At 48.4% G+C, this 24,212-nt stretch overlaps 1 long non-coding RNA gene across 1 annotated transcript in view; it reads right to left on the reverse strand.

Moving 5' to 3' along the window:
- LOC147111493 (uncharacterized) overlaps positions 1-2,713 on the reverse strand; it is a 7,287-nt gene extending 4,574 nt beyond the window's left edge. Inside the window, exon 1 of the long non-coding RNA XR_015079841.1 lies at positions 2,613-2,713. This is a non-coding gene — a long non-coding RNA (uncharacterized LOC147111493). The remainder of the gene's footprint in view (positions 1-2,612) is intronic.
- Between the last annotated feature and the right edge of the window lie 21,499 nt (positions 2,714-24,212).

Here is a 24,212-nt window from a genome sequence, read left to right on the forward strand (position 1 = left end):
CTCCCCTCCCCCCACCCTCCCTCGCTCCCCCACCCTCTCGCTCCCCCCACCCTCTCTCCCCTCCCCCCACCCTCCCTCGCTCCCCCACCCTCTCCCCTGCCCCCACCCTCCCTCGCTCCCCCACCCTCTCTCCCCTCCCCCCACCCTCTCTCCCCTCCCCCCACCCTCTCTCTCTCTCTCCTCCCCTCCCCCTCTCCTCCCCACCCTCTCTCTCCTCCCCCACCCTCTCTCTCTCCTCCCCTCCCCCTCTCTCCCTCTCTCTCCTCCCCACCCTCTCTCTCCTCCCCCACCCTCTCTCTCTCTCCTCCCCACCCTCTCTCTCCCCCCCCACCCTCTCTCTCTCTCTCCTCCCCACCCTCTCTCTCTCTCCTCCCCTCCCCTCTCTCCCTCTCTCCCTCCTCCCCCACCCTCTCTCTCTCCTCCCCCACCCTCTCCTCCCCCACCCTCTCTCTCCTCCCCACCCTCTCTCTCTCTCCTCCCTCACCCTCCCTCTCTCCCCCCCTCCCCCTCTCCTCCCTCTCCCCTCTCCTCCCCTCCCTCTCTCCTCCCCACCCTCCCTCTCTCCTCCCCCATTCTCCCTCTCTCCTCCCCACCCTCCATCTCTCCTCCCCCACCCTCCCTCTCTCCTCCCACCCTCTCTCTCCTCCCCCTCTCTCTCCTCCCCCACCCTCTCTCTCCTCCCCCACCCTCTCTCTCTCTTCTCCCCCACCCGCTCTCTCTCTTCTCCCCCACCCCCTCTCTCTTCTCCCCCACCCTCTCTCTCTCTATCTCCCCCGCGATTTCCCGAGGCTGTCTCCCCCCCCCGCGATTTCCCGAGGCTGTCTCCCCCCCCCCGCGATTTCCCGAGGCTCTCTCCCCCCCGCCCCCCGCGATTTCCCGAGGCTCCCCCCCCCGCGATTTCCCGAGGCTCTCCCCCCCCGCGATTTCCCGAGGCTCTCCCCCCCCCGCGATTTCCCGAGGCTCTCCCCCCCGCGATTTCCCGAGGCTCTCCCCCCCCGCGATTTCCCGAGGCTCTCCCCCCCCCGCGATTTCCCGAGGCTCTCCCCCCCCCGCGATTTCCCGAGGCTCTCCCCCCCGCGATTTCCCTAGGCGATTCCCCGAGGCTCTCTCCCCCCCCCCGCCCCCCGCGATTTCCCGAGGCTCTCTCCCGCCCCCCGCGATTTCCCGAGGCTCTCCCCCCCCCCCCCCCGCGATTTCCCGAGGCTCTCCCCCCCGCGATTTCCCTAGGCGATTCCCGAGGCTCTCTCCCCCCCCCCGCCCCCCGCGATTTCCCGAGGCTCTCTCCCGCCCCCCGCGATTTCCCGAGGCTCTCTCCGCCCCCCGCGATTTCCCGAGGCTCTCACCCCCCCCGCCCCCCGCGATTTCCCGAGGCTCTCTCCCCCCCCCCGCCCCCCGCGATTTCCCGAGGCTCTCTCCCGCCCCCCGCGATTTCCCGAGGCTCTCTCCCCCCCCCCGCGATTTCCCGAGGCTCTCTCCCCCCCCGCCCCCCGCGATTTCCCGAGGCTCTCTCCCCCCCCGCCCCCCGCGATTTCCCGAGGCTCTCTCCCCCCCCCCCGCGATTTCCCGAGGCTCTCTCCCCCCCCGCCCCCGCGATTTCCCGAGGCTCTCTCCCCCCCGCCCCCCGCGATTTCCCGAGGCTCTCTCCCCCCCCCCGCGATTTCCCGAGGCTCTCTCCCCCCCCGCCCCCCGCGATTTCCCGAGGCTCTCTCCCCCCCCGCCCCCGCGATTTCCCGAGGCTCTCTCCCCTCCCCCCGCCCCCCGCGATTTCCCGAGGCTCTCTCCCCTCCCCCCGCCCCCCGCGATTTCCCGAGGCTCTCTCCCCTCCCCCCCGCCCCCCGCGATTTCCCGAGGCTCTCTCCCCCCCCCCGCCCCCCGCGATTTCCCGAGGCTCTCTCCCCGCCCCCCCCCCCGCGATTTCCCGAGGCTCTCTCCCCGCCCCCCCCCGCGATTTCCCGAGGCTCGCACCCGCCCCCCGCGATTTCCCGAGGCTCTCTCCCCGCCCCCCGCGATTTCCCGAGGCTCGCACCCCCCGCGATCTCACGAGGCTGTGTGCTGGCGTCACGGGGGCCGTGCGCATGCGTGCCGGCGTCAAGGCGGCTGCGCAACGGCCGTGCGCATGCGTAGTTGCCGTTTTAAAAAAAAGCCAGAGCGGGCTCTCGCGGGCGGGCGGCGCATGCGCGGTCAGTGCCACCACCGCGAGGCGGCCCGCGGGGAGTCGGCAGGGAAACCCCGCGGGCTGGCGGCCGTTAGAGCGGGGAGTAGTAGGCAGGGAAACCCCGCGGGCTGGCAGCCGTTAGAGCGGCTCACTTCGGGCCCCGACACCGTCAAACCTGAGAGGGGGAAGTAGAGAGAGACAGAGAGGGAAGAGGAGAAGGAGAGAGAGGGAAGAGGAGAAGGAGAGAGAGGGAAGAGGAGAAGGAGAGAGAGAGAGGGAAGAGAGAGAGATAGAGAAATTTTTGGAGCTTCAGGCCTGCCTGCAGCGGGCCTGGAGACCAGCACCGAGTCCCCCCTGCGCGAGGGTGAGGAGGAGGAGGGAGGAGGGGTTGCTAAACACAATATAAAACTGAAATAAATTGTTAATTAATTCCCTAACACATAATTCAAATATTTACCTTAGTTCCCTAACACACAGAAAGTGTGGGGGAAAAAATTGTGGAAAATCAAGATGGCGGCCACTCACCTCGGTTCAGAAGGATAAGGCCCGCCCACACACGCACCGATGTCACCGAAGCGTAGGATTGGTCAATGGTCGAGTCACTCGACACTCAAGTGTAGGAAGACCTCGACGTCACACGGTCGCTAATGAGATGCTAATGAGCGGAACGCTGAACGTTTTTGGGATACCGCGGGCGGGATTTTTGTCCGGCCGAAACGTAAATACGCCGATGACCGGTCCGGAATCGCAAGCTTTCTTTTGAGGCGACGCGCGCGTCGGTACGCTCTGTAACTTCCAAACGTATCGAGACCAGGCGGACAGACAGACAGACATCGGGACAGACAGAAGAGCCGCTTTATATATATAGATTCACTCTTGTGCAATCCCTTAGTGCCTGTCGTTACTGTGCCTTTGCCTGCTCTAGAGCTCCTATAAAGTTTTGGCCCAGTAGCTGCAGCAGGGCTGGTGGAAGGTTTCTGAGTGTCCATGCGGGAGACTTCAGATGGCCTTGCAGGACGCCCTCGACCAACTCTAGCTGGAAGGCCCGGCTATAGGCTTCACCACCTCAGCATGGGCGGCAGCAGTCTGGGCTGGCTGGATGATAGGCAGTGATAAGGTCAATGATGGAGTAGCAGTGGTGGGAGCAGGAATGAGCCAATCGACGGTGGTAGACCCAGCCATGATGGCAGCAGTTAGATCTTGCGTGGCATTAAGCTGAGACTGCATGAGAGCAGTCTGAGATTGGATGCCACCAAGCATAGACTGCATTACAGCACTAAGACGTTGCATCGCTTCCGCCTGTGCTGCAATGGAAGCTGCCACATTGGCCATCACAAGTGGCATCAGTTTTGGGTCGCCACGGTCTCTCAGGGAGTCTACAATCCTCTGCAGACTGTAAATGATGGGCTCCATGGTGTGCGCAGAGCCTTGTGCAATGTTGGAGGCGGATTCCTCCATGCTCCTTACCATTGCCGAGAGGCTCTCGGGCACCCTTGCCATTGCACCTATCATCTGTGTGTGCATGCCCACCACCCTTCTTCGAAAGGCCTCCCCATTGAGGTCCTCATCTGAGTCCTATGCAGCAGAACTTTCCCTCTGGGGAGCTGGCCCCCAAGGTACCCTATCCCCTGGCCTTGCTGCAGCCCACTCGGCCCTGGTGCCTCATCCTGTGCAGATCCCGCTACTATACTAGCCTCTGAAGAACGCATAGTGCCAGTATCTGAGCTGGTGCCTGTGGGTGAGGCATGCAATGACGTGGTGTGTTCTTCCTCCTCTTTTTCTCCCACCTCGCTCTCTACGGTGCCCTCAGGGACAGGCTGCTCAGGTGCTTGCTCATTATCGGGAAGGAGAAAGGCACAAGAGTTGGGTTGTGAGGGGAGGGGGGCAGGAAGGGAGCAATGCATGTATACAGCATGATTAGCTGGAATGTGCAAAACGCTTGTGGGGTGAGGGGGAAGTGGGATGTGTGAAGGAGGAGTAGGGATGAACATACCATTATTGTCCCCAAGGGGGTCAACGTCATCGGTGGCCATGGCATTCACCATTTGGCACCCTTTAATATGCAGCACTCTATTTTCCAGCGCAGACAGTGGTTGGGTGCCTGTTTGTCCTCCGCCTGTGCCCTCCTGCTCCCTCCTGTTATGAGACACCTTGGCCTGCAAGAGAAAGGAAAATGTGTGAGTGAGTGTGGAGCAATGTGTTTGGGTGATGTGCCTGCCATAGTTGAATAGCTGTAATTGTGTGCAAGGTGTGAGATGTGGGTGTGAGTGTTGGTAGGTGGAGATTGTTGGTGGGTGAATGCTGTGGGTCTGGTGTTTTGGGCAGTGTATGCAGACTGAGGTTCAGATGGTGATATGTAGCATTTGTTGAAGCATTCACTCACCCTGACCACCCGAGTGAGGTCATTAAATTTCTTCCTGCACTGTGTGTTGGTCCTGGGGACCGCAGTACTGCCCGAGACCTGCTGCACTACCTTCCTCCACATGGTGCAGAAGACTTGCGGCGAGGGCCTCCTGCTACTTGCCGGGTAGAGCACCACCCTCCATCTCTCCACAGCGAAGACCAAGGCCTCCAATGCTTCATCGGCGAATCTGCAGTCTCTCTCCCTGGGGCATGGATCTGCCATGAGTACAACTGGTTCAGTCCTCCGGCTCCTTCTGCTTAGTCTGCTTCTGCTTGCTGAGGCAGCTGCACAGCTAGCAATGCTGAGAATGAAGTACTGCAGCAGCAGTGAACCTCCCCTTTAAGTACTGAAAAAAGCCTGTGGCAATGATGAGTTGCGATTAGACTGCACCTGATATTGGTCCACCCTTTGCGTAAAATGCCAATGAGCTTGGGCTTTAAGACTTGAATTAGGACTCCAATCATTTTATTGAGCAGTGAGCACAAATTTTGCATGCAGTCTAAAGCATTTGCGCCTGGCGTTAATTTGCCAACTTTTCTACTGACACCGCCCATTACATGGCTATAATGAATTTCTAGCCCATACAATCCAATCCAAAATCTTAAATCCACACTTTTCTGAAAGATGTGTGTCCCTTTAAGTAGCACTGACAGCGTTGCTGTAGGTCTGCTGCACACTCACTTTCCTGAGCGTGCTTAGGACCCAGTGTTAAAGTCAGCTCAAAGGTTGAAGTTTGCATAGCATGACATCAAGGGACAGCGCTGCTAACGGAGAGTGGTAATTCGTGAATTTCTAGGCCCATAGTTGCTAGTAAGCCTCTAATTTTCATATGTGAGTCTTACATTGCGTATTGTCTGGCTCTTTGCATGCAAGAGGTGTCACAGAAAAGTCTGATACCTTAAAAGAAGAAAGAAAACCTGGATTTTTATAGCACGTTTCACAACCTCAGGACATCCCAAAGTGCTTTACAGCCACTTAATTGCTTTGGAGGTGCAGTCACTGTTGTAATGTAATTTGCTCACACAATACTGATACATGCAAACTTCTGACGGAGTCCCTGGATGGCAATCAGATCTTTTTTCCCCAGCCTAGCCCAGGGATGCTGAGGTCAACTGCAGAGCTCTATCGCCACTCCAGCTTCAATCAGCTAACTCAACACAGATCAGAGTTTGAACTTGTATGGCTCAACTATTCACTGGATAAACGCACTGAGCTATTTGAAGAGACTATGGCCTAGAAATTCACTATGGCCCCGCCAGCTGGCTAGCGCCCAAAAGTTAGCGCTGGGCGCGGAGCCAGTTGCGACCATCAGATATTCAGTTTTTGCGCCCCAAGTCGGAACCGGGCGCTATTCCAGGGTGTGCCCGCCCCCGCTTGGGGCGCTGAAACTGAATTTCAGCGCTCTAGGCGCCGCTGCGCCACCCGCTGCGGAGCGGCAGTCTGCGGTACTGCAGGCCTCCTCCTTCTCTTAAGGGGGAGGTGCCTGCCACGGGGAGATCGCCGCTGGTTTGTGCCGGCAAATGAGCCCGGCACCACGGAGAAGTGCCTGGTTCGCGGAAAGCAGCCGGCAATGCCGCGGGGGGGGGTGGAGGAGGCCGGGGAAGGAGGTGCGGGCAGGCGGCCGCCGAAAAAGCGGCCGGCCGCACCTCCACCTTAAAGCGCCCCACTAAGGCTACAGTACGGCCCTGTTTTCTGGTCGCTGTTTGCGGCCGCTGCGGAAGAGGCGGCCGCAACTAAATATGGGGATCAGGCCGGTTTCGGGGCGGAACCGGGGCACTGCGCACACCGATGACGTCATCGGTGCTGGCGCAGCGCTAACGGCTACCGCCGCCATTACCGCTGCGCTGAATATCAGCGCAAACTCCTGTATTGGCGCAGAAGCCCTCTTTAGGCGGTAACTGGCCGCAAAGCTGCCGGCGCCTTAATGAATTTCTAGGCCTATTTCTCTTTAACATGTGGTTTAGGAATTGTTCTATCTTTGTCTCAGATAATGAGACTTCCAGTTTCAGGTTTCACGATCCTACTATGGTTTTAACCAAGGTTGTTACATAACTGGAAATGATGACGTATAATGACCAGTTGTTTCAATTGAAATTTTTGGCAGAATTAGCAAATCATAATTGGACATAAAGTCTGGTTCAGGTACTCTAGCATGATGGACATTATGGAGTGTGACATTAATTAGGTGCTCTGTTTTGTTCAAATGGTACAAGTTAAAACTTGCACTGCTAAAAAAAAAAGTCCTGCGTTATGCCTGACAAGCTGGGCATAAAACAGCCTAATTGAGGAAACATTGCATCATGCTTTTGTGGGTACAGAGCAAATCCAATGATATGGAGAAAGCTACAGCAACCTTGGCACAGCTGAATGAATGCAAATAAGCAGCAGCAGAGAGAACATATACAAGAGGTCCTTATTAATAGAAAGAAAGAACTTGTGATTATATAGCACCTTTCATGACCTCAGGACACCTCAAAGCCAATGAAGGACATTTTGAAGTGTAGTCACTGTTGCAATGTAAGAAAACACAGCAGCCAATTTGTACAAAGCAGAGATAAATGACCTAATAATGAGGTGGAAATTCATTTTGGGCCTGAAATAGGTAGCATTCTGGGTTGGTGTGCCCACCAGAAGTTGGAGGCCCAAGGCTCACCCAAAATTGGGCCTTGGACATCATCAGCATACTGCCGCCAAGCTGCGGATGCCAATTGGTCATCCAAAAACAGTTCAGCGGTTCCACGAGGATGAAGTTGGGCTGACTGCCTCCCCAGCAATAGCTCTGGGAGGGAGCATGATTAGGAGGGAAGAGGGGCAATTGGGGAGCAGGGAGGGGATGATTAGACTGGGAGGAAAAGGGTGATTGTGATGGGGCCGAGCAGGGGGCCAGCAATGGTCCTTGGGAATGCATTCCTGCTCCTCCCAACTACACATTCAGATAAATATAGTTTTATAAAACTTACCTATTTGGTGGGGGCCACCAGAGGTCACTTAAAGTATCACTGAATTGTAGACATGGTGTCCTCAACACAGTACGTCCAGCACCATCTGCGTTCAGGGCAGTCTAACTTCGGGAAGGATGCCCTCAAACAGGCATTATGCTCCCTATTTGCAGATCCAAATAACCTGACACGGTTTCAGGTGTGGGCCCTAGACATAAGAACATAAGAACATAAGAAATAGGAGCAGGAGTAGGCCATTTGGAGCTTCGAGCCTGCTCCGCCATTCACAAAGATCATGGCTGATCTTCTACCTCATCTCCACTTTCCTGCACTATCCCCATATCCCTTGATTCCCTTAGTATTCAAAAATATATCAATCTCTGTCTTGAATATACTCAATGACTGAGCCTCCACAGCCCTCTGGGACAGAGAATTCCAAAGATTCACCACCCTCTGAGTGAAGACATTTCTCCTCATCTCAGCCCAAATGGCCGACCCCTTATTCTGAGACTATGACCCCTGGTTCTAGACTCCCCAGCCAGGGGAAACATCCTCCCTGCATCTACCCTGTCAAGCTCTGTAAGAATTTTGTATGTTTCAATGAGATCACCACTCATTCTTCTAAACTCCAGAGAATATAGGCCTAGTCTACTCAATCTCTCCTCATAGGACAACCACCCCATCCCAGGAATCAGTCTGGTGAACCTTTGTTGCACTCCCTCTATGGCAAGTACATCCTTCCTTAGGTAAGGAGACCAAAACTGTATACAATACTCCAGGTGTGGTCTCACCAGGGCCCTATATAATTGCAGTAAGACGTCTTTACTCTTATACTCAAATCCTCTTGTAATAAAGACCAACATACCATTTGCTTTCCTAATTGCTTGTTGTACCTGCATGTTAACTTTCAGTGATTCGTGTACAAGGATACCCAGGTCCATCTGAACACCAAAATTTGCCAATCTCTCACCATTTAAAAAATACTCTGCTTTTCTATTATTCCTACCAAAGTGGATAACTTCACATTTCCGCACATTATATTCCATTTGCTGGAGCCTTTAAATATGGCGGGCAGCTTTCTTCTAGCGCAGAATGTGCCTGCGGATACTGCACACCATATTGAAAGCTTAGATGCCTGTTTTGGCATCAACAAATTTGTATGTCAATCTGTTTTGATGATATTAGAATAACTGTTTGCCATGGTATCTCTCCTGCTATTCGTCCAATAGTACCGTAAGTTTTTTACATCTACCAGCAGACTTAACATCTACATGAAAGTCAGCACTTCTAACAGTGCAGCGGAACTCCCTCAGTACTGTGCTGCAGTGTACATTATGTGCTTGAGTTTCTGGAATGGAGCTTGAAGAATAGCATTCTAACTGAGAGGCGAGTGTGCTACCATGGAGCCAAGGCAAACACTATGGCCAGAATTTTCCAGGGGGTCTGCAGCCGGGATCGGTAGCGGGTCGGCTGGGAAAGTGTTTTTTTTTGACAGCGGGTCTGTAATACGCTGTCAACCCCCCGCCACGCACCTTTCCCAATGTCGGGTCTATCAACGCAGAGCAGACCCGACTGGCAGCGGCAGGGGACCTAATAAAATGATTAGCACCTAGATGCCAGATGCTTAACAGCCTTTTTTTCATTTACCTTTTGTCTTTAAATTTATGACCACGGGAACCCTGCTGTGCGCAGTCTACGGTTGTCAAGCTGAGGTGTGAGTTCAGTGGCCATTGCTCCAGCTGATTACTTGACAGTTTCAAATGTACAGAGTAAGCTCCCACCTAACTGATATTCACTTTCCTCAGGCAGAAGTTTTTTCTCACTTCATTTCCAGCACACATTCTGCAGGCTTTCCACTTTCCACTCTCCAACCACTCTCACCTCTTTGGAAGAACTCTGTCACCATTGACAGAATGCTTCTGTCATCTCTACTTCACCTGCTATTTATTCCATTAGCATGGGTGCCCTTTATACTGTCTCACCTTGATCCTCAGAATCCTACCACGATCAGCCCCAACACCAGCAGCAGCAGGCACGCCAGCAGCACCAACAACAGCACCAACCTTCTCCGCAATTACCTGATGCTGCACAGGACAGAGGACATCAGCACTCAACCACATTGCTGCCCGGGAGGCCAGGGATGGCCTCACCATTGCCAGATCGACTTCACTTAATGCTGTACACCCTGGCTGCCACATGATGCATCAGGTTGGCACCACCCCACACCAATACCATAAAGCATCCCTACAATGCCCAAGCCATTCCTTTCACACTCATCACCATTGTGCGGGGAACTGTTAGGACTCACCATTCACTGCAACTCACTAAGCCACTTCCAAATGTTCACACGAATCTGTCCAAGAATGCAAGGTGTTGAAAATAAATGTTTCAATGTTTGACGCCACATTAACAGAAACTTTACATAAGCATTCGATAAAACACCCAAGTGCCTCACCTTGTGTGTTGTTAGTTGATATGATTGCATTAGGATGAGGGTGAGTGTGAGGGGTGGCTCGTGATATGGGATGTGATAATGTAGATAGAGATGGATAGGTGGAGGTCCGAGGTAAGTTGGTGTGAGTAAGGTTGTGCAGGGGTAGAGTAGGAAAGGCAGAGTGATGAGGATCTGATGAGAGGCACAGCAGGATGAGGTTGAGTGTGGCTTTGTAATAAGGTTTCATGATCTACGTTTGCGACATTGTACCCTGGTCCTCCTGACCACATCCCTGCTTGTGACCTCCTCTGCAATGTGCAACCAGGCTGTGTTGATCTCCTGGTGAGGTCTCTTCCACCCATGGGAAGGGAAGAGGCCCTCCCTGCCTGCTGTGACACCCTCCATAAGCATATGGAGGGAGTCATGGGTGAGCCTTGGTGCAGCCCTGTGTCTTTGTGCAGTCATTGTCAGTGTTTGCAATGCCTCAATGCTGTGGAACACTGACAGCACAAATGTTAAGACAAATGTGGCCATGGTCCCTTTAAAGAAACCAGCTGATGACGTGTCATGAAATGACGTCACCAGACCTGCTTCCTCTAATTGGGCCGGGTAATGTGCTGTGGGGGCTTAACAAGTCCAATCAACGGAAAGTCATTTTACACCGCAGGATGGAGCCAGCAGCGGGGTCTGGACCCGCCACCGACATCGCCCGCCCTGGCCCCTCCGAGGTGAGTAAAATCGCGGCCTATGTTTCCAGCGATTAATTATGTGTACTATTACAGGCAGTACATTTTTGTTTCATTGGAAATTATGTTTCTAGAAGGAGAATGCCTGACTTAATTAAAATCTAGTTACTGGACAAAAATATTATTTATTTTGGTACATGTATTTTAGGCAAGGATGGTGCCTGATTTTACAATTCTGTTTTATCCAGCAGGTGATAAAATTATTCTTAAATGCAGTAATCAGTTTTATTGAATATAAGCACATCTATAGAAATTTTTGTCTCTGATTATATAGGTATTCAGATACCTTTTGAGGTTTTCCTCAGAATTCACACAGGAACATAGAAAGTGCTAAATGAAAGAAAGACCAAGCACAATCTAGTTCACCTTCTACCATCCTGGTAGCCACATGATACAATGAGAATGGAGTTGTTGACTAATCATAGCAACCAATCTCTTTCAATCCGTCAAAACAGTACCAGAAATGACAAGAGCAAACCCCAGTGGTGGAGCGCTTTGGGAATCGTCGATCCAAAATGCCTACACTTACCACATGGCGTGTCTCAAATTACTCATATACTCTATCCCAAAAAGTTGTTTTATAAAAGAAATCTATCTAAAGTTGTTAAGTCTGTGTGTTCTAGTTGTAATTACTAACACAGACTACAAGATTAAAGTTCAACAGGTCTTTACTGGTTGGAGGTCAGGACTATACTAAATACAATATTACTACACAGTGCTTATATACCGGTGGTCACCACCGGTATTACGTATACAGCAGCCAGAAAAAGTAGTACATCTCTTAAGGTGGAACAGGCTTAAGTTCTCTTAAGGTGGAACAGGTTACATACACCACAATCCTCCCTTTTTAGCTTAACAGTCATATCCCCATTTAACATAACATAATAACATATATAACTTCAGGTATAAACAGTTCAAAGGTTCAGTCTCTCAGGAGGCCTTCTGATTCGGTTTGGATAATGCCTTTCAGTGGTCTCTGATTCCTGTTGCTGAGGTGACTCCTCTAGTTGGTCTCCCATGCATTGGGTGTTGTCATCATCAGGTACATTCCCTGCCGAGGTAGATGCTTCAGATTCATTAACATCTTCCACAGTTGTCTCTGTCGCAACCATGGGTTCGACCCTTGCTCTCGATTCTACCAGTTGATCCGCATGACGCCTTATCACATTGTTACCAATATCTACTGTGTACATCAGAGGTCCTTGTCTGGCCCGAATTGTTCCGGACTGCCATTTTTCGTTTCCATAGCCCCTTGCCAACACTGGTTGTCCTACGTCGAAACTTCGAGTGGTCTTGTTATTAATATGCCGGAACTGTTTGTTTTCCACTTCCCTCCGCACATTTGGTTTTAACAAGTCCAACCTGGACCGCAACCTCCTGTTATAAAACATCATGGCAGGACTTTGGTTAGTCACTGCATGAGCGGCGTTTCGATATGCCATTAGGAAATTGTCCACCTTGTGCTGTAGCGGAATCTGATCATCGTTCATGGCCTTTATTACCTTTTTGAATGCTTGGACAAATCTCTCGGCCAACCCGTTTGTCGCCGGATGATATGGGGCAGAGGTATAATGTTTCACCCCATTCTTCTTTAAGAATTTTTGGAATTCTGCCGACACGAACTGTGGTCCGTTGTCCGAACAGATCTGTTCTGGCAATCCGTTCCTTGCGAATATTGTTCTTAACACCGCAATTGTCTTTTCTGAAGTAGTGGTATTCATCTTGATCACTTCTGGCCATTTGGAATGTGCGTCCACCGCAATTAGGAACATGGAGTCCATGAATGGACCAGCAAAGTCAATATGTACGCGTTGCCATGGGGCTGAAGGCCATTCCCACGGGTGTAGTGGTGCGATCGGAGGTGCATTTTGCACTTTTTTGGCACCCAGCGCAGCTTTTCGTCAACTCCTCTATCTGTTGGTCACTACCCGGCCACCATACATAAGCCCTAGCAAGACTTTTCATCTTAACTCCCCCCAGATGACCTTCATGCAGTTCTTTTAGAACTCTTTCCCTTAACTTGGGAGGAATAATCACTCTTGTCCCGTACATCAAAGTACCATGGCAGACGGACAGCTGGTCTCGCCTTGCCGAGAATGCCGGTAACAGAGGATCACCACGTGTTGGCCATCCTTTCACTGTCACCTCGTAGACTCTGGACAGTGTCGAGTCGTTCCTGGTTTCTCTTTCAATACTTGCATTGGTGACTGGTAAACACTCGATGATGGTCGAATGAAATAACTCAACAGGGTCAACTTTCGTCGTCTCTTCTTCTTCAGGTAGTGGCAGGTGCGACAGTCCATCAGCATTGCCATGCTGCTTCGTACCTTTGAATTCTATTTGATATTGATGTGCCCCTAGGAAAAGGGACCATCTCTGGAGACGCTGTGCTGTCATCACTGAAACACCCTTCTTAGGGTTAAAAATGGATACCAACGGCTGATGGTCTGTCAGAAGTGTGAATTTTTGGCCCTGCAGGTAATGATTAAACTTCTTCACTCCCCATACTGAGAGCCTCCCTATCGATCTGCGCATAGTTGCGCTCAGCGGAGGTCAATGACCTGGATGCAAACGCGACTGGTCTTTCCGTGCCATTTGGCAACTTGTGTGAGAGTACTGCCCCAATACCATATGGAGAAGCATCACAAGCCAACCGAATAGGCAGTGTCATGTTAAAGTGAGCCAACACTTCCTCTGAGGTGATCAATTCTTTGCTTTTGCAAAATGCCTTCTTACAGTTTTCGCTCCATTCCCATGGTACCCCCTTCTGTAAAAGAGCGTTTAGCGGGTGCAGTACCGTGGATAGATTTGGTAGAAGTTTATGGTAATAGTTAATCAATCCTAGAAACAACCTCAACTGAGAGACATTATCCAGAGCGGGAGCCTTTACAACTGCCTCTATCTTGTCAGGAGACTTATGAAGCACCTCCCGGTCAATGACATGGCCACAGTACGAGATCCGCTTCTGGAAGAACTCACATTTCTGCCGATTAACTCTAAGTCCATACTCTTTCAGTCTGTTGAGCACCAGTTCCAAGTTTGCGAGGTGTTCTTCATCACCATCACCTGTAATCAGAATATCGTCCAGGTAACATTGTGTGCCTGGAATTCCCTGTAATACCTGCCCCATGGCCCTCTGCCAAATTGCTGGAGCCGATGCCACTCCAAAAACCAGCCTATTGTATCGGTACAAACCTCGATGCGTGTTGATCATGAGGTATTGGCGTGACTCTTCTTCAACCTCCATCTGCAAGTACGCCTGCGCCAGGTCTATCTTGGTGAAGTGTTTCCCGCCAGACAACGAAGCAAAAATATCCTCAATCCGCGGAAGCGGATACTGCACCATGTGAAGCACCGGATTAACGGTGATTTTGAAATCTCCACAGATGCGAACCTTCCCTGGTTCTCCTGGCTTGTTGCTCGAAGGACGTTTCATAACAGGAACAATGGGCGTAGCCCACTCACTCCAATCTACCTTAGACAGTACACCTGAACGTTCTAGTGCTTCAGGTTCCGCTTCTACAGTAGGTCGTATTGCATAGGGTACCGGTCTGGCTTTAAAAAATTTTGGGTGTGCATGTTCATCAATCTTGATGTTTGCCGTAATTCCTCTCAGTGTTCCCAGTCCCTGCTGGAACACCTCTTTAGCATCATCCAATATTTTGGACAATCGTTTAGGTTTGACATCTGTTTCCCCGGAATCTACCGTTAGTGCCTTCAAGGAGTGCCAGTCCATATTCATTTTCCTAATCCACTCCCATCCCAGTAGTGGTGGACCTCCTTCAGGTAGCACATATAAGTCCATTACTTGGCTTTCTTCGCCCTTATGGACCACTTTTACCTCTATCTTTCCGATGGGGTACACTCTTTGCCCCGTGTATGTTTTCAATATAATCTCCATATCCCGTAGGGGAATATGTTGGAATAACCTTTTGTAATCTTTCTTATTCATGACCGTCAATGCCGATCCAGTGTCCAATTCCATCTTTACTTGGACTCCTGCTATCTGAAGGGTGACCCAAATTGTCTGGAGATCTGCATCCTTACCAACGTTGTGTACTCTTAAGCTACCCAGTTCATTACTGCTAGCGTCTGAATCTGACTTCTGTTCAATCGAACTGTTCTTTGTCACCTTGTGTACCTTTATGTATTTTCCTTGCGGTGACTTTTTGTTGCTGGTCTTCTTTCCTGACCTGCATACTTTAGCTATGTGGCCAAGCCTGCCACACGTTCTGCATTCTTGGTTTTTAAACCAACACTGGTTCTGATCGTGCGTTGTCTTTCCACAACGATAACATTTTACAGTACTCAAACCCAATTTATTTGTACTGAGTTCCGGTGACCGTAGCTGCATTACTGCCGTGCCTCTCGCTGCGGCTTCGTGTGCTGCTGCCATAGTGACCGCTTTCTCAAGTGTCAGCTCATTCTCCTCGAGCAGTCGCTTTTGTGTATCTTCTTTTAATAAACCACACACAAATTTATCTCGTAGCGCCTCTGTCAGTCTCGTTCCAAACTGACAGTACTTTGCTAGATTACGCAATTCCATTAAATATTCAGCATTGCTTTCATCCTTCAGCTGCCTTCTGCTGTAAAATTTAAATCATTCCGCTAGCATCAGCGGCGTGGGGTTTAGATGATTTTTCAGGACAGTAACAATCTCCTCGAACGCCTTATCCGCCAGTTCATCTGGTGATAAAAGGTGTTTCAATTGCCCGTATGTCTTCGCACCCATTAAGTTTAATAATGTTAGTGCTTTCTCTTCATCTGGGATTTTATTTGCTTTACAATAATTTTGTATGCGTTCTACATACATGGCCCAATCTTCGATGTCGCTATCAAAGGTATTAATGTTCCCATGTTTAGGCATCATTGCAATTTAATTTATTTTTATTTTTATCCAAGATGGCAGCTTCCCGCTCTTGTCTTCGTCCTCCGCCTACAAAATGGCGGTTTTCCCGCGCTTGGCGGTCTTCACCCATCCCCCCGACGCTGTCTCCGCTTCACCGCGGCTCTCGCGCCTTCAGTTGCCCCAGACGCTGCGCCTTTTTAGCCCGAATGCGGCCCGGCCCTTATCACCAGCTGCGATCGATGTCCCCGCGCTGCGCCTTTCGGCCCGAATGCGGCCCGGCCCTTATCTCTGGTCGCGATCAATCTCACCGCCCTTATTCCTCCGTCTTCCCTCCCCGTCTGTACAGCCAACGCGGCCGACTTTCTGGTCGCGTCGCTGCCCGGCTTACCCACCACCGAGGTAGAAAGAAGATAGCTGACAGCCGCTGATGGAGGCTTCGAGTTCAGGATGTCTTCTGCACTCTGGTTTCTCGATGTCTGCCGCGCGACGTGTCTTCCAGCAGGGTGATGAGGGTGGAAGCCTCTCTTCGACGTCCGTTCTGTGGACGAAGCCGCCGTGGATATAAACTGCCGCAGGGTAAGAATCGGACTCGTCGCCACTGTTAAGTCTGTGTGTTCTAGTTGTAATTACTAACACAGACTACAAGATTAAAGTTCAACAGGTCTTTACTGGTTGGAGGTCAGGACTATACTAAATACAATATTACTACTCAGTGCTTATATACCGGTGGTCACCACCGGTATTACGTATACAGCAGCCAGAGAAAGTAGTACATCTCTTAAGGTGGAACAGGCTTAAGTTCTCTTAAGGTGGAACAGGTTACATACACCACAAAAGTTATAAACCCTTAAAGATGAAAATAACAAATAAGAAAGGCAATATTAGTTGGCAGTTACAGAGACACTGGGAGTAAAATTCGACTTGGGGAGGGTCGCAACACGGACGGTATCGCATCTGGCGCCAGTTATACGGCTTGCCTGATATTCAGTTCCATTGTGGAACTGAATATCGGACAGGCAGATGAGATACTGTCTGTTTTGTGTCCCTGCACAAGTCGAATTTCATCCCCATGCAGTTTACAGGCTCAACCATTTACATTATTGGATTCAGAAGGAAGGAGACAAGGAAAATGCATACATCAACATCCTTTACCAAAGATTAAACAGACGATTGAGGACTCAAACACTGGCCCAGATACTTGACACAGAAAATAATCTTCTTAATAATCTTTGCTGCAGTATAGGTCTTCCTCGTGATCTTCCAGTCTCAGGACAACAATTCCACCATGTCATGATGGAAGTAGCGAACAACTAGAATATCTGGAGATGTATCCAAACTATTTAGCTGCAGTCTGTTGATGTTACATTAGACTTCCTAGGATGATGGCATCCCCAATGCCCATGTTTCCCATTTACACTATCCAAATAAGGGAACATAGGAACACAGGAACAGGAGTAGGCCATTCAGCCCCTCAAGTCTGTTCTGCCATTCAAGTAGATTGTGGCTGATCTGCGATTTAAATCCATATACTCGCATTTGGCCCATATTCCTTAAGAACATAAGGAGAGCATAAGAAATAGGAGCAGGAGCAGGCCAGTTGGCCCCTCGAGCCTGCTCCGCCATTCAATAAGATCATGACTGATCTGATCTTGGCCTCAACTCCACTTTCCTGCCCGTCCCTGTAACCCTTGACTCCCCTACAGTGCAAAAATCTGTCTAACTCCACCTTAAATATATTCAATGACCCGGCCTCCACAGCTGGGGTAGAGAATTCCAAAGATTCACGACCCACTGAGAGAAAAAATTCTTCCTCATCTCTATTTTAAATGGGCGACCCATTATTCTGAAACTATGCCCGCTAGTTCTAGATTCCCCCACAAGGGGAAACATCCTCTCCGCATCTACCCTGTCAAGCCGCCTGAGAATCTTTTATGTTTCAATAAGATCACCTCTCATTCTTCTAAATTCCAATGAGTATAGACCCAACCTGCTCAAACTTTCTTCATAAAACAATCCCCTCATCTCAGGAATCAACCTAGTGAACCTTCTCTGAACTGCCTCCAATGCATGTATATCCCTCCTTAAATAAGGAGACCAAAACTGTGCACAGTGCTCTAGGTGTGGTCTCACCACAAGTCCTTAAGACCTTTGTTTAACAAAAAAGTATCAATCTCCAATTTAAAATTAACAATTCATCTAGCATCAATTGCCGTTTGCGGAAAAGAGTTCCAAACTTCTACCACCCTTTGTGTGTAGAAGAGTTTCCTAATTTCACTCCTGAAAGGTCTGGCTCTAATTTTTAGACTATCATCCGTAGTCCTAGAATCCCCAACCAGCAGAAATAGTTTCTCTCTATCTACCCTATCTGTTCCCCTTAATATCCTGAAAACTTCAATCAAATCACCCCTTAACCGTCTAAATTCTAGGGAATACAACGCTAATTTGTATAATCTCTCCTCGTAACTTAACCTTTGAAGTCTAGGTATCATTCTGGTAAACCTACGCTGCACTCCCTCCAAGGCCAATACAGGAAACTTTCTGGTATCCGGCACGGACGAGACCGACGTGTTGCTGGTTCATCAACAATTCCGGATAACCGAACGTTATAGGGAAAGATACGGAGCTCAGAACTCCGTATAAAGCAACAAACCCTAACAACTTCAAAACAATCGGCACAAGTTGCAAGCGTCTCTGTAGCTTAGCAACAGCTTCAGCTACACCCTTGCACAGCAACAAATCAATTAAAAAAAGTAACTAAAATTAAAAAAAGTTACCTAAACCGACTCCTGAATTTTGCCAGTGGATAGAACATTCCGGTTATTTAGGGGCCGGTTAATCGAAAGTTTCCTGTATATCCTTCCTAAGCTGTGGTGCCCAGAACTGCTCACAGTACTCCAGGTGTGGTCTAACCAGGGCTTTGTACAGCTGCAGCATAACTTCTACCCCCTTGTATTCTAGTCCTATAGAATAAAGGCCAGCATTCCATTAGCCTTTTTGATTATTTACTGTACCTGTTCACAGCATTTTAATGATCTATGTACCTGAACCCACAAGTCTTTTTGGACATCCACTGTTTTTAGCTTTTCACCGTTTAGAAAGTACCTTGTTCTATACTTTTTAGGTCCAAAGTGGATGACCTCACATTTGCTTACATTGAAATCCATTTACCATAGTTTTGCCCATTCACTTAATCTATCAAAATCCCTTTGTAATTTTATGCTTTCATCTACACTGCCTACAATGCCACCTATTTTTGTGTCATCGGCAAATTTGGATATATGACTTTCTATGCCATCATCTAAGTTTTTTAATAAATATTGTGGAATTTTATCAAATGTCTTCTGAAAGTCCATATAAATAACATCTAGAGACATTCCCCTGTCCACTACTTAAGTCACCTCTTCAAAAAATTCAATCAGTTTTGTCAGGCATGACCTACCTTTCACAAATCCATGCTGGCTCTCTCTGATCAACTGAAAATGTTTGAGGTGTTCAGTCACCCTATCCTTAATTATAGACTCTAGCAATTTCCTGACAACAGATGCTAGGCTAACTGGTCTATAATTCCCTGGTTCCCCTCTCTCACCATTCTTATAAAACAGAGTGACTTGTGCAATTTTCCAATTTAAAGGGATGGTTCCTGGATCCAGAGAACTTTGGAAGTTTATAGTCAGGGCATCAGTAATGTGCTCACCTATTTTCTTCATTACTGTTAATTTACTTATGTTAACTTTATCGAGTCCCTGTCCCTTATAGTTTCTTTGGGATTTCTGGCATGCTATCCTGTTCTTCTACTGTAAATACTGGTGCAAAGTAATTATTCAACATGTCCGCCATTTCCCTATTGTCGTTGCCAATATCACCACTTTCAGTTTTTAAGGAGCCAACCTTATCCCTTTTTAAGGGAAATATCCATAGTAAGTATAAGGGAAGGCAGTGATTGCTGCAACAGAGCTGCCTGTGGCAACCACTTGCTTTAGTTTAAAAATGTAACCTATTTTGATGTATTCATGAAAGATAAACACTGCTCCAACTGCTTAAATTGGTTTGCAATCTAAGCCTCTCTTGCCGACCACAAATCTGACTCCTACCATTTCCTCAGTGTTGACAGCCCCGATGCCAACCCATACATTCAGCTGAATTCTGTAATGAAGTGCGCTGATGCATTACTGCAAATTGTGCGCTGTTGTTTGACAGGCACCATTCTGTTTACTGGTACGCTTTTGTACCACGTGGTTGCATTTTTAGCCTGCACAAATGCTTTAGGAAAAAAATTACATTTTAAAGTGGTAAGAAAGAGAGGACTGAAAGTAGCTATGTACTAAATCTTGAGATTTACTCTGAAGGAAGAAGCGAGCACACCCATGTTACTAGATGTTATTCCTGTCTACTATGGACTACCGTGTGGACTAATGAAAATTACAAATTTTAAAGGGGTGAAAAATTGATTATAAATGTTGTGACTCTAAGAAATGTCTCATTGCATAGGACTACAATTCAAGAAAAGTTTAAGAGGTATATTTTTCAGAAAATAAAATTTGGTGAATCAGGTGTTTGTATAATAAATTTACATTATGGCCTATTAAATCTTGTGGATAAAACATAATGGTAAGTTAAGAAAGTTATTACTTCTCATAGCATTGCTCTGTTTCAGAGGCATCCCTGGGCCTGTCTTCTCCTTCAGTATCACCAGGGTAATATAACAGCTGGAGAGACTGATCATTGAGGAGGACTTGCCTGGACACAGTAACAGCTTCTGTTTTCAGTTGATAGACCCATAGCTTTAAGTCGTAAGAGAAAATTATGACAGTAATGCTGGGCTCCTGAGTAGCATCTGCCATGCTCATGTGTACACATTGTGGAACCTATCGAAACAAGCCTAAAGTACCAGTTTATGGCCTAGAAATTGGATATGCCCCAAAAATGGTGGGTGCCATGGCCAAGCGATATTTAACTGCACTGAGTCAAAGTGGACTAGTTAGCACGCAAAATTCGGGCTCAGTGCTCATTTACATGATTATAGAAACATAGAAGATAGGAGCAGGAGTAGGCCATTCGGCCCCTCAAGCCTGTTCCGCCATTTAATGAGATCATGGCTGATCATCCAAATTCAGTACCCTGGCCCTGCTTTCTCCCCATATCCCTTGATCCCTTTAGCCTTAAGAAATATATCCAACTCCTTCTTGAATATATTTAATGAATTGGCCTCAACTGTCTTCTGTGGTAGAGAATTCCACAGGTTCACCACTCTCTGGGTGAAGAAATTCCTCCTCATCTCAGTCCTAAATGGCATACCACTTATCCTTAGACTGTGACTCCTAGTTCTGGACTCCCCCACCATCGGGCACATCCTTCCTGCATCTAGTCTGTCCAGCCCTGTTAGAATTTTATAAGTTTCAATGAGATCCCCTCTCATTCTTCTAAACTCTAGCGAATATAAGCCTTATTGACCCAATCTCTCCACATACGTCATTCCTGCCATCCCAGGTATCAGTCTGGTGAATCTTCGCTGCACTCTCTCCATGGCAAGAACATCCTTCCTCAGATAAGGTGACCAAAACTGCTCACAATACTCAAAGTGTGGTCTCACCAAGGCCCTGTACAACTGCAGCAAGACATCCGTGCTCCTGTACTCGATTCTTCTCGCTATGAAGGCCAACATACCATTTGCCTTCTTAACCACCTGCTGCACCTGCATGCTTACCTTCAGCGAATGGTGCACAAGGACACCAAGGTCTCGTTGCACTTCCCCTGTTCCCAATCTATTGTCGTTCAGATAATATTCTGTCTTCCTGTTTTTGCCACCGAAGTGGATAACCTCACATTTATCCACATTAGACTGCATTTGCCATGCATCTGCCCAATCACCCAACCTGTCCAAATCATACTGGAGTTTCTCTGCATTCTCCTCACAGCACACATGCCCACCCAGCTTTGTGTCATCTGCAAACTTGGAGATATTACATCTAATTCCCTCGTCTAGATCATTTATATATATTGTGAATAGCTGGGGTCCTAGCACCGATCCCTGCGGTACCCCACTAGTCACTGCCCACCACTCGGAAAAAGACCAGTTTATTCCAACTCTTTGCTTCCTGTCTGCCAACCAGCTCTCTATCCAAGACAGTACATTACCCCCAATCCCATGTGCTTTAACTTTGCACGCTAATCTCTTATGCGGGACCTTATCGAAAGCCTTCTGAAAGTCCAAATACACTATATCCACTGGTTCTCCCTTATCTATTCTACCAGTTACATCCTCAAAAAAATCCAGTAGATTAGTCAAGCATGATTTACCTTTTCTAAATCCATGTTGACTTTGTCCGATCCTGTCACTGTTTTCCAAGTGCTCTCCTATTACATTTTTTACAATGGACTCTAGCATTTTCCCCACTATCGATGTCAGGCTTACCGGTCTATAATTCCCTGTTTTCTCTCTACCACCTTTTTTAAATAGTGGGATTACATTAGCTATCCTCCAATCCATGGGAACTGTTCCAGAGTCTATAGAATTTTGGAAGATGACCAGCAATGCATCTACTATTTCTAGGGCCACTTCCTTAAGTACCCTAGGATGTAGATTATCAGGCCCTGGGGGTTTATCGGCCTTCAATCCTGTCAATTTCCCTCACACCATTTCCCGACAAATACTGTTTTCATTCAATTCCTCCCTTTCATTAGACCCTATGTTCCCCGACATCTCTGGGAGGTTATTTGTGTCCTCCTTTGTGAAGACAGAACCAAAGTATGTATTTAATTGGTCTGCCATTTCTTTGTTCCCCATCATAATTTCCCCTGATTCTGACTGCAAGGGACCTACGCTTTACTTCACCAATCTTTTTTTCTTCACATATCTATAGAAACTTTTACAGTCAGTTTTTATGTTCCCTGCAAGCTTACTCTCATCATCTATTTTCCCCCTCTTAATTAATCCTTTTGTCCTCTTTTGCTGAATCCTAAACTGCTCCCAATCCTCAGGTTTGCTGCTTTTTCTTACCAAATTATATATCCTCTCCTTGGATCTTATGCTATCCCTAATTTCCCTTGTTAGCCATGGTTGAGTCACCTCTTTTGTTTTACTTTTATGCCAAACAGGGATGAAAAAATTCTGTAGTTCATCCATGCAATCTTTAAATGTTTGCCATTGCCTATCCACCGTCAACCCTTTAAGTAACGTTCCCCAATCCATCCTAGCCAACTCGTGCCTCAGACCATCTCAGCACTAAAACTGCTGCTCATTGACTTACTGCACAACAGGTGGGCCAATATTGGGTGCCGTGCAATTCCAAGTCATGTTTGGCACAGACTTTCTTCACTACTTAAAGGGGAGGGCCTAGAAATTTGTGCTGCCACAAAAGTTGCCGGTGTCACTGGAGTTAACGGCAGCTGAAAATGGCCACAATGATAATGAGACTAAATTCGTCTGGGGGGGCTGGAGATTGGTTGCGCAATGCTTACCTTTCATACAACACCATCCTGGTGGCATTATTGGAGACCTCCAAGGTGAAGTTTCCATCCTAAAGTGGTGTGGTAGCTTCATAGAGTCTCTGGAAGCAAGGCTGTGGAGCTCACAAGGAATTGTGGGCAATCAAATGGAACCGAAAATTAAAGGGGCCATGTACGCAGAACTAATACATATTAAAATGCAGTGAAATAATGCAGTTTTCAGCCTTTTCTGCCTTTCAAAAAAAAAATTAACATTAAAAAGATGTGCCAAATGTGAATATTCAGCTCGTGAAGCTGAATTCACAACCTAATCGCAAATAAGTAGAAAAACTGCTTCAGCACTAACACAAATGGCTCAGCAAGCCAGGGAAGAGGCACCCAGGGTCTCACACGCAGCACTCCAGCTTTGTGCAGGGGGTCAACACTGCAAGAGAGGTCTTCTACTCAAAGGGGCCAGGAGGCCCTCTTGAAAGACTACATCACCGAGGCCGTCACTGCCAATAGTTTTGCCCTCCACCACCTGGCTCCAGTGCCCAAAGAAGCTTCATGAACTCAGACCAGTGGTCATGGTCAGTGAATGCATCTTCAAGTGCCATCTCCTACCAACTGCACCATTTGCCTCACATACTGCTCAATGCATGACCCCCACCCCAATCACTAACCTACCAACAATCTGCACTAATTACAAGGCACATCTCCTATTCCTAGTCTCAACTCACCCTCTTAGAGGAGATGGTGCAGGTCATACTTGGCAGGGGCATTGCTGAGCTCTTGGCTAGCGGCAGGACTGAAAGGATAAAAGATGCTGGTATCTGTAATGATATCAGCAAGTAGTGATGGTATTTGCCTGTTTGATTATTTATGCCTTACCAGGATATTTGCCTGATTGATTATTTATGCCTGACCAGCAGAGGGCATGTGAGAGACAAGCAGTTTAGTTTTAGTTTTGTTTTAGATGGATCTCCAAGATGGTGTCTCCTGTAATGCTGTTAACTGAGTTGAACAGACTTTAGATAAAAAGACATCTCTTTCATGAATGTGTCGTCATTGAACCCACATACAAATCAACACATGGTGTCAGAAGTGATTGAAAGAGATGAAGAGGAAAAATCTGAAGTTAAATCAGCTCTCCACATGTTAGCAAGCCAAAAGAGAACATCATTATTTACCATTGGAGAATAGCTAATGAAGTGAAAAATGGAAGGTTTACACCCACCGGCGAAGCTTCAATTGACAGGT

Source organism: Somniosus microcephalus, chromosome 10 (genome assembly GCF_052327205.1).
Source record: "Somniosus microcephalus isolate GS21.2 chromosome 10, FLI_Smic_1.0, whole genome shotgun sequence".
NCBI lineage: Eukaryota > Metazoa > Chordata > Chondrichthyes > Squaliformes > Somniosidae > Somniosus > Somniosus microcephalus.